At 52.3% G+C, this 14,507-nt stretch overlaps 3 non-coding genes across 3 annotated transcripts; all 3 read left to right on the top strand.

Moving 5' to 3' along the window:
- Positions 1-9,186: 9,186 nt before the first annotated feature.
- TRNAS-UGA lies at positions 9,187-9,268 on the top strand. Its single transcript has one exon. It is a non-coding gene; the product is annotated as a tRNA-Ser (tRNA).
- A 922-nt stretch (positions 9,269-10,190) lies between these two features.
- On the top strand, positions 10,191-10,263 carry TRNAF-GAA. The gene has a single exon. It is a non-coding gene; the product is annotated as a tRNA-Phe (tRNA).
- A 2,319-nt stretch (positions 10,264-12,582) lies between these two features.
- TRNAQ-UUG lies at positions 12,583-12,654 on the top strand. The gene has a single exon. It is a non-coding gene; the product is annotated as a tRNA-Gln (tRNA).
- The last annotated feature ends 1,853 nt before the right edge of the window (positions 12,655-14,507 follow it).

Genomic DNA, 14,507 nt, shown 5'->3' with positions numbered 1-14,507 from the left:
GTTTCTGAGCAGGCTTTTGTTTGCAGGGGAGATGGTTGTTTAGAAAGGAGGAGTGAAGACTAAACACATCCAATGAAGATGAGATTTGAACCCATGCATGGGGAGCACAATGGATTAGCAGTCTATTGCCTTAACCACTCAGTCACCTCAGCTGAGATGTCAGGAAATGGACAAGATGAGAAATCTAAGGCCAGCAGAGACAGGGACACTAAGGTGTTTTTAAATACTAAGTGGAAGCAGGGGCTGAATGAACTCCCCCCTCACACTTAGTGACCAGCTGTGGGAAAGGCTTCAGGAACAGACCGTGTTTGCATAGACACACCTACTCTGCCTAGGTATGCAGCATCAGGGGGCTGCTTTCCCAAAATGACCAGTTTTGGCTGGTGGTGGGTTACAAATCACTTTAGGATTGAATGGAATGAAATGTTATTATCCTTCCTGTATGACTGAAGGGCAGCAGAACATACCTAGTCCTTCCTGATGGAGGGGTAGGTGAGTGAGGAATAGCTTTTATTGGACTTTGTAGAAGTGATTGAGGACATCACCCTAAACCAGTGGTCCCCAAACATTTCACACTGTGCCCTCTTAACCATGGCGGTGGACCCTTGGAAGCCGCAGTCAAGAACCGAGGCTGGGAGTGGGGCTATTGCTTGCTGGAGAGAGAGGTGCAGACGGGTAAAGGGGTCAAGGCCAAGCTGGAAGCCAGAGCCCCAGGATAAGGGTGGGGTTGGGAAAGAGCTGGGACAGAGTGAGGCTGAATGGTGCTTCCTCCATGGGGGCTGGCCATGAGGTGCCCCCAAGAATGTTCCTCTGTGTCCCCCTAGGAGTCATGCCCCACATTTTGGGAACCACTGAACCCTACTTGCTAAGCAGGGCTAGTGATGCCAAAGCCCAGGGAAAGGGAGAACAAGTGCAGGGCCCCCAGCACTGGAACCATGTGAAGGGGCTGCAGAAGAGGGGCAGTGGCTGGTGGCACAGGGAGTTAAGGACAAAGGGGGCACAGGAGGGGGCAAGATTAGGGGTGAAGGAGGTGCAAGGGTTGGGCTTGCAGGAGCTAGCAGTAAAGGGGGAGTGGGGATCATTCAGGGGCAATGGGGAAGTGCCAAAGTACAAGTTTTGCCCAGGGCACCATTTTCCCTAATGCTGGTCTGAGCAAACAATTGGAAATGACCCTTCAGTGAGACCAGAACCATAGTGTAGAAAAGCCCCTTTGTTAAGTGGTTGTGGCTGAGTGCTTAGGGAGCTGGGTTAAAAAGCAACAGGCATCTCTCTGTGGAGGTTTGATTCTTGCCTGCTAGGCAAGGTTGGTGTGTGGTGTCTGCATGGCTGTATTTTCAGTGTCTGATAACCCATGGTGCCACAGGGAGCCAAGTCTAGACATATTCAGAGGCTCTTTGCCAGGGTTTCTCAAACTTCCTTTCACTACAACCCCCTTCTGCTGAAAAACACCTTACTACATGGCCCTGGAAAGAGGGACCAAGCCCCTCCACACTGAGCAGAGGCAGAGGAGACAAAGCCTGAGCCCTGCCCCAGTTGGGGGAGGGCGAAAAGCAGAGCTTGAGGGATTCAGCCCTGGGTGGTGGGACTCAGACTTTTGGCTTCAGCCTCAGGCACCAACAAGTCTAATGCCAGCCCTGGCAACCCCATTAAACAGGGTCACATCTCACATTGGGGTCCTGACATAGTTTGAGAATCACTGCTCTATGCTGAGGGGAGGGAGTTTTCCTGTGGGTGTAGTTGATTCACTTCCCCAAGAGGTGGCAGCTATGTCAGTGGGAGAAGCTATATCGGTGGGTGTGCAAGTTGTGGTGTTTACCACATTTAAGAAGTTTAATAAAACCCCATTTTTAAAACCATCTGTGGTCTGGGAATGGTGAAGGAGGGTTTGTCCTTCAAAGTCCTGGAGATCACGATTCCATGCACCTGTTGTCATGGGGATATAGCTCAGTGGTAGAGTGTTTGTTTGCAGCTCATGTGGTCCTCACTTCAAACCCCAGTGTTCTTCTATAACTTTCTTTCTTTTTTTTAAAAAAAAGGAAAACATTTTCATTTCCATTCTCCATTATGTTCAGGAGCTCCACTATATGGGGGGCTTGATATGAATGTAAACATTCAACATTTCACTGTCCAAATGCATAAAAACCTAGCGAAGCTGTCCATCAGCTGAAATCAGTTCCAATCCTCTTAGTGTCTAGTTTATGTTTTCATCAATTAAATAAAGGTATCATATGAATGTGCATTTGCAGATCCCTCTTCTCCAGGAGCTATGTTGTGCAGAAGAACAAGAACCACATCCAGTTGGGGTTCAGGATTCTGATGAGCAAAGAGCCAACAAATGTTCTGAGGGCTGGAGTAAAATGCCTTCTAGTGAGCTATTGAACGAGCTCAACCTGTTTAGCTTATCAAAAGAAGATTGAAAGGTGACTTCATTGAAGTGTTGAAGGGCCTTAATGGAGAGAAAAGATTGGGTATGAAAGGGCTCTTTAGTCTAGCAGAGAAAGTCATAACAAGACCCAATGGCTGGAAGGTGAAAAGAGACAAATTCATATTACAAATAAGACACAAATATGCAACAGCGAGGATGATTCACCACAGGAACAAGCTACCAAGGAAAGTGGTGGATTTGCCATCTTCTGATGTCATTTAATGAAAACTAGATGCCTTTGTGGAATGTGTTTGCCCCCAAAGTAGCTATTGTGTCATACAGGAGGCCTGCGCTATGCAGGGGGTCAGATTAGATGCTCTAATGGTCTCTTCTGGCCATAAAGTTGACTAATTTCTGAAAAACTGAGTGTAGTGCTGGGAGAAGCGTCTGATGTATTACTGTCTAGCCGGCTTGCTTCCTAGAACGAATGCTCCTTGAGTGGGGTGATCCACAGGGAGTAGCTCAAACCTCCAAAGTGCCTGGCCAGGGGCAGGACATTATCACAGCAAGGGAGGGGTGTGGCAGTGACATCACAAAGGCCTTTTGCAGGACCTCACACTATTGGTCAAAGGTGGTGGGGAGGTGGTGACCTCACAGAAAGATGCAACATCAGCCAGGTAGGACAGGGGCGAAGGGCCGGGGAAACCTCAGAGACCTCTGCGGCTTTGCTTCAGCAAGTCTCCTTCTCCAGGTCTCTCTCTGAGGACTGAGAGAGTATTCAGGTTCACGGACGTGAGCGCCAGGAGGAACCTCTTTTGAGTTTTCTCCTTCCCTTTTTGTGATTTTACTAGAAAACAGATGTCCCTGTTTAGAAGGTAAGAGCCTCCTCGAGGTTTGAAACCTGTTCAGTCTGATCTCTCTGTTGACAGTTGAAATCTAGGCATGGAAAATACACGTTTAAGGATGCAGAATTTTATTCTGCACCTGGGATTTTGTCCTTTAGAATCACTGGGACATTAGGGTTTGTCCTTTTTGTTTCACCTCTTCCTCCATCCATCCCTCCCTCCTTTCTCTTTGTCTCTTGCTTCTTTTGTCCTTTCAGCTGTTCCCCTCCCAACACCAGGAGCGGTGTGTGTGTGTGTGTTGCGGGGGAGTGCTCGGCAGCACACACTGTGGGAGGTCCACCCAGAAATGTGGAGCTGAAATAGTGCTCGGGCAGTGATCCCCACTGGTGACTTGGGCCATCCTTTGGGCTCTCTGGTGAAAACCCTCGGCCTCCTGTTCTCAGTCTCTACCCTGATTGGCTGAGCAGGGGGTTATTGACAGGGAGGAGACTCAGGTCCTTGTTGCTCTCTTTGAAGACCAAGGAAATAAGTCAGAACCAGTTATATGTTTGATGAATTCTGCTGCTTCAGTGCATTAATAGTCTCTGAATAGTTCATGATTCTCTCTAACATTGCAGTTCTCCTACAATACTTGCTGAATAATTACTGTGCAGTGTTGGTCTGCAGCTCATTTGAGAACACTTTACTAAAGTCAGTCAATGTTTGAAATTCAAGATCTGATGGTTAGTTTGAAAATCAGGGCTCTTGGGTCCTATTCCCAACTCTGCCACTGGCTGGCTGTGTGACCTAAGCTTCTCCCTCTTTCAAGTACGGATAATAACGATCCGCTTCTACCTACCTCACGGTGGGTGGAGGATGGGGATCCATTGGAGAGTGTCACTAGGGGTAGTGCACAATATGAGGTGTCCTATTACCTTTGCTCAGAGCAAATTATGACATAATAGACTAGCTGAAATAGTCTCTTTTATTTGTATTTTTTTTATTTTGAAATTGTTAAGAGCAGCAACTACTTAGCTCAGAGTGAAGCATCTTATCTCATGTTTGTAATCTAAGTGTCTCCTCTTTGTGTGCAATGAGGCAATTTAACACACTCTGACAAACAGGAGATGCTTTTGTTTTGCAACAAAATATTTTTGCAAAGAACTTTCATCCCATTTATTTTGATTTTGAGAAAGAAAGTGGTTTAGTCTGAATGGAATTTTCTGATAGAAATGGTTTCAATTAAATTTCTCCACCATCTCAATTCCTGAGCTCTATCCCTGCCTCTGGGGAATGGAGGTTTCCTGGTTGTTAGAACAGGAGTCAGGACCGGTGGCTTCTCTTTCTGGCTCTGCCACCGCCTTGCTGTGTAGGCCCTTGGGTAGCTCACTTCCCTTCTCTGGACCTCAGGCTCCTCCCCATCTGTCCAATGGGAACAGGGACAGTTCTCGAACTCTGGGCAGTCCTTAGCCTGGGTGATGTAAGGGGCGTTCAAACCCTCTGCGAAGGAGAAAGGGGAGTTTCCCGGTGTTTAGCACCAAGGAATTCTGAAGTTTGCTAAAATGTCTAGTCTGTGGAAACAAGAAATGGTTGGGGCAAAACTTTTTAACCACTGCCTTTTTTAAAGCCCATTCATGGATGTGTGTCCCTATCTCTCAGGTACCTGGGGTTCTTTGCCAGGAGGAGAGAAGAGGTTCCTGCCTCTGTTTTTGTGGCCTTAACAAACCAGGTGTTGTGCTCCAGTTCTCGTCTGAGATCCCTGAAGAAGAACATCTTCCCACCCTTCAACAAGACAGGACCTATCTTTAAAAGGGAACAAAGAGAACTCTGAGACTTACTAGCTCGCCTCACTTCCATAGCTGGAGAGATACTGGAGTACATTCTTAAACAATCAGTTTGTCAGCAGCACCAACAGGATAGTTTGGTTCTTAGGACTAGTGAGCATGGATTTGTCAAGAACAAATCATTCCAAACCAATCCTCTTTCCTTCTTCGGCAGGGTTCCAGGCCTAGTGAAGGTGGGTAACAGTAGATGGGATCTAGCTCGGTGTTACTAAGGCTTTTGACACAGTCCCGTAGGACAGTCTCACAAGCAAACCAGGGAAATGTGGTCTAGATGCAATCAGTGTGATGTGGGTGCAGAGCTGGTTGAAAGCCCAGACTCCAAGAGCCCTTCTCCATATCTGGCTGTCCAACAGAGAGGATGTACCTGTTGGGTCTGGCAGGGATCAGTCCGGGGTCTGGTACTATTCAATATTTTCATTACTGATTTGGAAAATGGAGTGGAGAGCATGCTTCTAAAATTTGCAAATGACACCAAGCACTTTGGATCACAGGACTGGAATTCAAAATGCCCTTAACAAACTGGAGAATTGGTCTTCTTGAGCCAAACTCCATGGCTGGGCCCCTCTCTCTAGACTGGGATGAAGTGAAACCCCAGAGCCAAACACTCCTCCGCCTGGGCAGTGCGCTCCGCCCTTGAATGGTCAGATGCTGCTTAGCACTGTCAGAGCAGCTTTGTCTGGGAGATTCCCAGCACTTTTCAATAGCGGGAAAGTATGAAATCCCATCAATGGAACTCAGGAGTCCTGACTCCCAGTCCCCTGGTCCAGTGACTCCAGCGGAGCACACTCCCTCTCATAGGCAGGGGGAGCGGCCATGAGGGCCTGCTTGCAATTGCCAGCTGTGGGAGGGAGTGTGCAGCAGTGGTTAGCAAAGGGGCCTGGAAAGAAGGACTGCTGGGTCCCATCCATACATCTGACACTTGGTGTGACCCTGAGTCAGTAGCTTCCCCTCCCCAGGCTTGTTTCTCATCAGTAGGGTTGGGGTTGCAGTTCTGACAGCCCAGGGGGGTTGGGAGGCTCCAGGAAGGTGTGTAAAGTGCTGGGATTTCAGGATCCCGGAGGTGCTGTCACCCCCGCACTAGGGTGATGTTCTACACCCCCTGCTGCTGGCCAAGTTTCTCCTTTCCCTGGCAATAAGACAGACTCTTGTTTTCACAGCCAGCTGATCGCCCAGTGTCATCACCCTGCCTGCTGGCTGGGCAGGGTAACTCCTCAGGTCACCACCCTCCTCTCCAGCCTGTCTTGGGCTTGGAGAGTGAGGAGAAGGGCGAGGGATGACATTGAACATCCTCCATCCATCGCTCCATCACCAGAGCAAGTGAGTGGCATTAGGGCTCCATGGTGGCATCCCCTGTCTGTCTGGGGAGAGGCAGAAAGAGGGGAGAGAATCTCTCCCAAAGGACATTAGTTTTGCAAACAGCCCCCAGAAGCCCCTCACTCTCAGACTGGGGAGGGGCTTCTCCAGAGCCGTCTCCAGCGTGTTTGGCAAGGTCCCAGCAATGGGGCTCCCAGCCCTTCCCTTGTGGGAGACTGTTCCCCAGGCTGAGAGTCTCTGAGCTGGGCCGGACCCGGGGAGCTGCTGAGCATGGAAATCAATGGGAAACGAAGGGGCCCTGGCCTTGCTATGTCTAGGGACTTTGAAGTGGGAATGGTTTCCCAGGAGAAGTCTGGACTCCTGAGTTCTGTTCCTTCTCTAGCCTGGGTGGGGAATGGGTGGGAGGAAGTGTGAGTGTGTCCTGGGCTGGCAGGAGGGAGCTGCTTGTCCAAAGTGACCAGTGGTCTTTGTGACTGACCCCAGTGCTCGAAAAGGACGAGACTCCCTGGTTCTTGCAGCCCCAGGGATGACGAGGGGGAAGGTTGAGGGGGAGCAGATCATGCAATGAACTCCTGCCAGTGTGTGTAGCTTGCACTCCCTGCTCCCCCGTGGGGGGAGGAGGAGCTGCTCTGGCTGGGGCAGGGATGGGGAGAGACCAAACAAGTTGGTTAGTGAGAGGCTGCCTTGACCCCAGACTCACATCTGCTCCCCGCTCGGTTCCAGGATGGCCAGGCTCCTGAGGATGTTCAGGAAGAAGGCTCTGCAGGCGGCCCCAGAGCCTGTGGAAAGCAGCTGCCATCTTCCCCAGGAGCCGAGCGGCCCAACCGTCCCCAATGGCGGGGAAGGAGCTCGCGGCCGGGCCAGGAGGTGGAAGTGCCCAGCCTTCTGGAAGAGGAAACCTGCTCCCGGTGCAGGCGCCGAGGTGGGAGAGGCACTGTCAAGGCCAAAATGGAGCTGGGCCAGGATGCAGCTGGGCAAGCAGGACCCAGCCCTGGTGCAGAACCGGGCAGGGTGGTTCTGGGGCTTGTTGTGTGGGCAGCAGCAGCCCCAGGAGCCCAGCCCCGATTTCCAGCAGGAGGCATCGCCCTGCCCGGTCAGTGGGGACCTTCCAGCCTTCCCAGGGCAGGAGGTGGAGGATCCCTCTCCCAGCCCCAGCAGCTCGGCCCGCTTCCTGTGGGACAACAGCAGCACCTGGAACTTGGACAGCAGCGAGGCCGACGGACGCTTCTGCTTTATTCCAGGTGAGGAGCCAGGCTGGGCTCGGAGGGGTAAGGAAGGGGCTGAGAACACCCCGGGCCCAGGCCCTCGAGCAGTGCTATGGGGGTGGGTCCCCAGCTCAGGTGTCTGGCCTGAGCCACTGAACCCCACTGACACCAGATGCTGCCACTTTAATCCTTGATGCGCCATTGGGTTGGGGGGGAGTGTGGGAGGCACCTCCCAGGGAGTCCAGGATTGTGGGTGGAGGGGTCTCTTTGCTATGGACTCCTGAAGGACTTGGGGGCTGATGACACTGAGGCTACTTGGAATCAAATACATTTGAGATACAAGTACATAGCCCATATTCATAACTTCAAATACAAACATGGAATGCACAGCCAGCATAATTATAACCAGCAAATCATAACCTTGTCATAGACACCTCACACGACAACCTTTGCACAATATTTGCTGCACATATATAACAGTGGTGGCAACAATGATCCCTACGGTCCCAGTTCATATTAATAACGTCACAGAAGGCTATAGAGAAGTGGGAGAGAGGTGTCTTCCAGCCGGCGTGTCTCATCCATTTCCCCCTTGCCGCTTGGGCCGAGGTGGGAAGGGAGCGAAACATCCCCGGCTGAAGATTTTGCGCTCGACCTTGAAGATTAAGCCCAACCCCCCGGCATGGCTAGGTCAGGGTTGTCCTGGGCTCTGGGGGCAGAGGGCTGAGCTGGGAGAAGGGGCAGATGAGGGGATTTTGTCTCTGATAGATAAGGGCTTTGTCAGGAGAAAGCTGTAGGTCACATGCTGGGGGTGTCAGTGAGATTTGAGCTGGGGTAGCAGCAGCAGGGAAGCAGTGTGTGTGTGTGTGGGGGGATTCACTTGGTAAAAATGAAACTCCCAAGCCACTCCCTTTGCTGGAGCAAAAGCCTCTCATTTATCTCCTCAACTCCCTTCCATGAAAATCTCCACCCCTCCCCTGGTGCTGAGAGACCCTCTTTACTCCCATGGAGATTTGTAATTGTTCTAACTCTTCCTTTGCCTTGTCCAAATAGTTTTCCCAGAAAAATGATCAAGGACATTTCAAATGAGAAAAACAAATGAAACCAGAGAAACTCCCACCACACACAGTTTGGGTCTGAATTTTTCTACTGAAATTTGGAGATAATAAAACTCCTTCCTCTGTTGGCCAGAAACCAAAGCTAGACCTCCCCTGCTGTAGCTGTGACTTCTGCTACCAAACCACCAATGTGCTGTCTCCTCTTGTGAGACATTTCTCTGCACAATACTGCTGCTAATCCAGTTATTGACTCCAGGAAACATTTTCCTTAGCCTGGTTCCGTGTGTCACTGCTTTCTATAGCAAAGGTCAGTCCCTAGCCCTGTGGTCCGGACATCCTCATTCGCATCAGGCTTCAAGTTGAGAATAATTTCCTATTCCCGCTCTGTGGGAGGGGAGACTTTTAAACGCGCTCTCTGTGCGACTGCACATGGCTAAGCAAAGAGAACAAACCCAAATCCCCCCTGTGCTTTGGGAGCCAGGTTTGCGGTGGGAATTCTGTAGTTCAGATGACTTCACACCTGGTCATTGTGATTCTTTACCAGTTTCTCTGGCATTGGGGCACCTTTACACTTCAGCTGTGATGGCTGAGTGGTTAAGGTGTTGGAGTTGAAATCCAATAGGGTTCCTCTGTGCAGGTTCAAATCCTGCTCACAGCGAGGCCTGTGTTTTAGCCAGTATCTTATCCGAGCAATTCCCTGTGTACAACCCCCTGAGACACTCTCAAGTCTCTCCCCACCCCAAGTAAATCCTCTTCTGCTCCTTTCATAGAGATGCCTGGGACACCACCTCCCCCTGTGTCCCTGAGGTGTCAGGCAAACTCTCAGTGCCTGTAGCCTCTGCCAGTCACCTAGTGCCCCATAGATCAGCCATAACCCTGGTTCTGCTCCTCTCTCTAGTGTGTGAAAGGAGCCAAGTCAGTGACTCCATGGGATTTGTTCTGGACCCCTCTAGGGCCGGCCCTGAAGGGAAGCACTGACTATCACAGTGACAATACAACTGACCAGCATTGCGGGGAGGCTGAGGGAGATCCGCACTCATCAGGTCTCTTCTCTCCCCCAAGGTGAGCCAGACACTGCTCTCTCCTGACTCTCACTCTAGCAGCTGGACACTAAGGAGCCATTTCCCCACAGCAAGTGCATTGAGTGCCCCTGTGGTGCTGGGGGGGCCTGGTGCTGCTGCTGGCTCTGGGGCTGGCAGGGGGGTTGATGTCTGCACAGACTCTCAGCTGCCAGGCCGGAGGGGACACTTGAGACCTTACCAGACTGTCTCATTGAAGACGGGGGGTTGAAAGACCTATACAGACGCTCTCCAGAGCACGGAACAACATCCGCCCATGCAGCCAGGCAATGAGCATTTCTCACAGCCTGGAGCCAAGGGTGAGGTGGCAGCTACTGTTCCAGCTCCTGGGGGACAGGCCCTGTCAGCCAACAGACACTTCTTACTCACCACAGCTAAGGGCGCCGGGTTCCTCCAGTGGAGGTGTGAAGCAGCCATTCTTTTCCTGTCCTTTTTGTGTGCGACTGCTGACAAAAACATCCCAGATAGAGAAGCAACAGGCCAAAATACTGTCATGCAACTGCCAAAGTAGCTCAGTTGGGAGAGTGTTAGACTGAAGATCTAAAGGTCCCTGGTTCAATCCTGGGCTTTGGCAGTCCCTGTCATTATGCTTTGTGCAGAGATGGCTTGCCCTCTGGGAGCACAGCAGTGCCTCCATCCAAGGTGAGTTCCTGACCTTGGGATCTGCAGTAGGAAAACACAGAAGGGGCTTACTTGCCCCTAGTTGGCCCATCTGACCTTTAATGATGAGAGCTGTCTTTCCCAACATGGTGGGAAGAAAGTGAGGCAGGGCAGCCTCAGGAATGGTGCCAGAGGGCTGCTAAGCAGGGGTTGGGGATGAAAACTCTTCTGTGCAGCTGAGCAAGAGCAGTACCAAGGAAGGGGCATCTGTAAAAGTGACCCCACACACCCCTCCTCCTCTGGGCAGCTGGTGCTGACAGCTCCAAGGGAAGGCTTAAAAGCCACAGAGCAACTGAGGGCAGGACCATATCTAGGTGTGGCCTTCAGACAGGCACAAAAACACCCAGCCAGGCTGCTCCCTGCCATGCCAAACACCCACTGAAGGTCACCAGCATGCAGAGCGGCTGCTGATGCTCTGTAGCCAACATCAGAAGATAGTAGGAAAGCAGGGCCCAGGGCCAGCCCCCATGGTGGGGCCTCTGACTGGTCCCACTCAAGGTATTCGCTTTTGCTGTGGGCCAGGAGATTTTATCCCAAGAGGCTTTTCCCAAGCTGGCAAGAAGCAGAGAAACACCCAGGCTCCCAAGACGCTATGTAGCAAGTACCCTCCAGCACAGGGACAGGTGCACACGCTAGCCCAGGCTGCCGCCCACTTTCTTTGGTAAGTCAGGAAGGGAAAAGGCTAGACTGGAAGCACCTGGGGCTCCTGCCGCAGCCTTTGTGACACCCAACCCCCAACTCCTTCCCAGGCTCTAGCTGAAGCCAGAGCATTGGCCTGAGCAGCCAAGAAGAGGTTCCAGCCCTGAAGGGAGCAGGACGTTCAGCACAATAGTAAAACTGCAGAAACACAACCACCTAGAGACTCAAACCCTCAATCTTCTGATCCACACTCAGATGCCTTATCCGTTAGGCCACATGGTAACATAAGAAAAGACCCTCCAAGCACTTCTTTGGAAAAGGCAGACACTGTGTTTCTCAGGTCATCTACTGAGGGGGGCTGAGACTCTCTGGGCACAAGAAGTCGAGTTCCCAGTGACACGTGAGACTTAATTCTATGGAGCCAGGTGCAGGGCTTTGGAAGGGAGGCTCAGGCATGGGGGATTGGGGTGCAGCGGATGGACCGGCTGTCTAGGTGTGGAGATTTAGTCACACTGAGGCACAGAAGGGAGGAGGAGGAGTAATCCTGCTGACAGTCAGCGGCTGTGCAGAAAAAGAGGAGGGGTTCTGGGGACATTTTTTGCCTCTCTTTTGCCTATCTGCTCGCTCTTGTGGTGAATGGGGAAGATGATCTCAACTAGCTCAGTTGGTAGCACATCAAGCTCTTAATCTGAGGATCCAGGGTTCAAGCCCCTGTCTGGGCACCCAGTTTTAAATTGCCTTGTGTGCCAGGAGCCAAATGATTCCTGGTGCTTCTCCACCAGCCACATGCAGATTCCCAGAATCCATGGCCATTTCCTGGAAAGGTTCCTTTCCTCAGGAATCAGGAGAGAGGCAACATCCACATTACCAGAGGACCTCCTGCAGGCATGCTGCTGAAGGCAGCCTGACTGCCACCCTCACAGTGACCAGCAGGCTGTTCCCTGCAGCTTGCTGTCCCAGGCATGCACTTGCTGTGCTGGTGCCTGGAGCTGTCCCTGTCCCTGACCCAGGGCAGAGGACATTGGAAGCTGAACATCCAGAGCTTGCAAGATAAAGGAGCAGGGGGGTGAGGCCTGGCGGTGTTGGCAGAACAGGAAAGCATCAGAGGGTTCTATGGCAACCAGAGGGATTGACGGAAGTGGGTGAGGGAGGAGTTGGCGGCTTTGTTCCAGCGGTCAGGCAAACACCGCAATATCAAAGAAACCAATGGTGCCAAGTCCTGCAGTGTTGCCTGTGGGATTTCCACAAGAGCATCCAGGCTGGGGAGCCAGTGATCCTGTGACTGTACAACCAGATCAAGTGACAGCTGCCCGAGTTCCATGAGATGAGGCTGCAGCTGGCCGATATGAGCGGGAGCACCGAGTGAAGGGAGGGGTGTCCTCCCCTGACATTTTTGCAGCCTGCAGGGAATGGAGACCAAGCAGGGGGATGTGGGGACTCAGGGCAGGACCCGCGGATCCCATAGTGCAGGACAACAGTCGCTGGAGGAGGAGAGAGAGTCCTGCGAGAGGAAGCCGCTGGTGGGAAGCAATAAGTGCAGAGTGCAAACCAGTCAGCCGAGAGACACAGGGGTCTAGAAAACAAAATGGGAGCAGGTTCCATGGTGTAATGGGCAGCACTCAGGACTTTGAATCCTGGAATCTGAGTTCAAATCTCAGTGGGACCTCCTGCAGATATTTGCTGCAAAGTCTTGGAGCTCAGTGTGTATAGTTACTTTCTACCTGGGTAAACTTCAGCAAGGTTTTTTTCTCCTCCTCATGGGTCACTGATGCCCACTGGAGATAGGTCTTTGGTCCAGCTGGCCGCTATAGGGTGGGGTCCTAGAACTTAACAGTCTGGCTAGAGATTCCTGCGGGTTGACCTGATGGTTTGGTTTCTTGCTGCTTCATCTGATGTCCACAACTTTGGTCCCTGTAGCTGCAGCTCTTCCTCTTGCCCACATGGCATTTAAAGGAAGGAGTGCCAGGGCCAGGCTTCCCAGGCTGGAGCCCAGCACACCTCTCCTCCTCTGGGCACCTAGAGCAGAGGCGGCTGGCGCTGACAGCTCCAAGGGAAGGCTTAAAAGCCACACAACAACCGAGGACAGGGCAAGAGGAGGGCAGGACCATGCCTATGTGTGGCCTTCAGACAGGCACAAAAACACTCAGCCAGCCTGCTCCCTGCCATGCCAAACACCCACTGAAGGCCACCCACAGACCAGCATGCGAGGCAGCTGCTGATGCTCTGTGGCCATTATCGAAGAGGGTAGGAAAGCAGGGCCAGCCCCCCTGGTGGGGCCTCTTACCATTTCCACTCAAGGTGCTCACTTTTGCCATGGGGCAGGAGATTTTACCCCAAGAGGCTTTTCTCCAGCTGGCGAGAAGCAGAGAAATACCCAGGCTCCATGTAGCAAACCACCTCAAACACAGAGACTGGCGCACATTTGGAAGAGGGAAACTGCTCTACACACTAGCCTGGGCAGCCGCCCATTTTCTTTGGCAAGTCAGGAACGGCAAAGGCTACACTGGAAGCACCTGGGGCTCCTGCCCCAGCCTTTGTGATGCCCATTCCCCCCAACTCCTTCCCAGGGCTCTAGCTGAAGCCAGAGCATTGGCCTGAGCAGCCAAGAAGAGGTTTCAGCCCTGAAGGGAGCAGGACTTTTAGCCCAAAGGTAAAGCTGCACAAGCACAACCACGAAGGGACTCAAACTCTCAATCCCCTGATCCGAAATCAGATGCCTTATCCATTAGGCCACGGGGTCACATAAAAAAAGGCACTGCAGGCACTTCTTTGGAAAAGGCAAACACTGATGCATCCAACGAAGTGGGGATTCACCCACGAAAGCTCATGCTCCAATATGTCTGTTAGTCTATAAAGTGCCACATGACTCTTTGCTGCTTTTGCAGATGCTGTGTTTCTCAGGTCAGCTACTGAGGGGGGCCGAGACTCTCTGAGCACAAGAAGTCGAGTTCCCAGTGAGATGTGAGACTTAATTCTCTGGAGCCGGGTGCAGGGCTTTGGCAGGGAGGCTCAGGCATGGGGGACTGTGGTGCAGCAGATGCACCAGCTGTCTAGCTGTGGAGATTTAATCTTACTGAGGAGGAGGAATCCTGCTGATAGGCAGTGTCCAGGACCGGTGCAACCACTAGGTGAACTAGTCAGCTGCCTAGGGTGCCAAGTGGTTGGGGGAACCAAAAGCCACACTCAGATGAGGCAGTGGAGAGGAGGTAAGCTGGGGAGGGGGCTTGGGGGCGTGCAGGGAGAGGGCTTCCCGCAGCAAGTAACAAGGGCGGGGGCGTGCAGAGGAACCGCTTCCTGTCCCAGCTCACCTCTGCTCTGTTTTCTCCCCTGAGCACGCCGCCCCCACTCTAATTCTCCTCCCCTCCTATGCTTGTCGCACTAAACAGCTGATTGGCACTGCAAGCCTGGGAGGCAGGAGAAGTGGCGCAGTGCCAGCGTGCTCAGGGGAGAAGGCAGAGCAGTGGGGAGCTGGGGCTGGGAGATGCTGCAGGAGGGGCTGCCTGGCTCTTCCCCATGGCC

Source organism: Gopherus evgoodei, unplaced genomic scaffold (assembly GCF_007399415.2).
Source record: "Gopherus evgoodei ecotype Sinaloan lineage unplaced genomic scaffold, rGopEvg1_v1.p scaffold_101_arrow_ctg1, whole genome shotgun sequence".
NCBI classification, from domain to species: Eukaryota; Metazoa; Chordata; order Testudines; family Testudinidae; genus Gopherus; species Gopherus evgoodei.
This window is presented reverse-complemented; position numbering and strand designations above follow the sequence as displayed.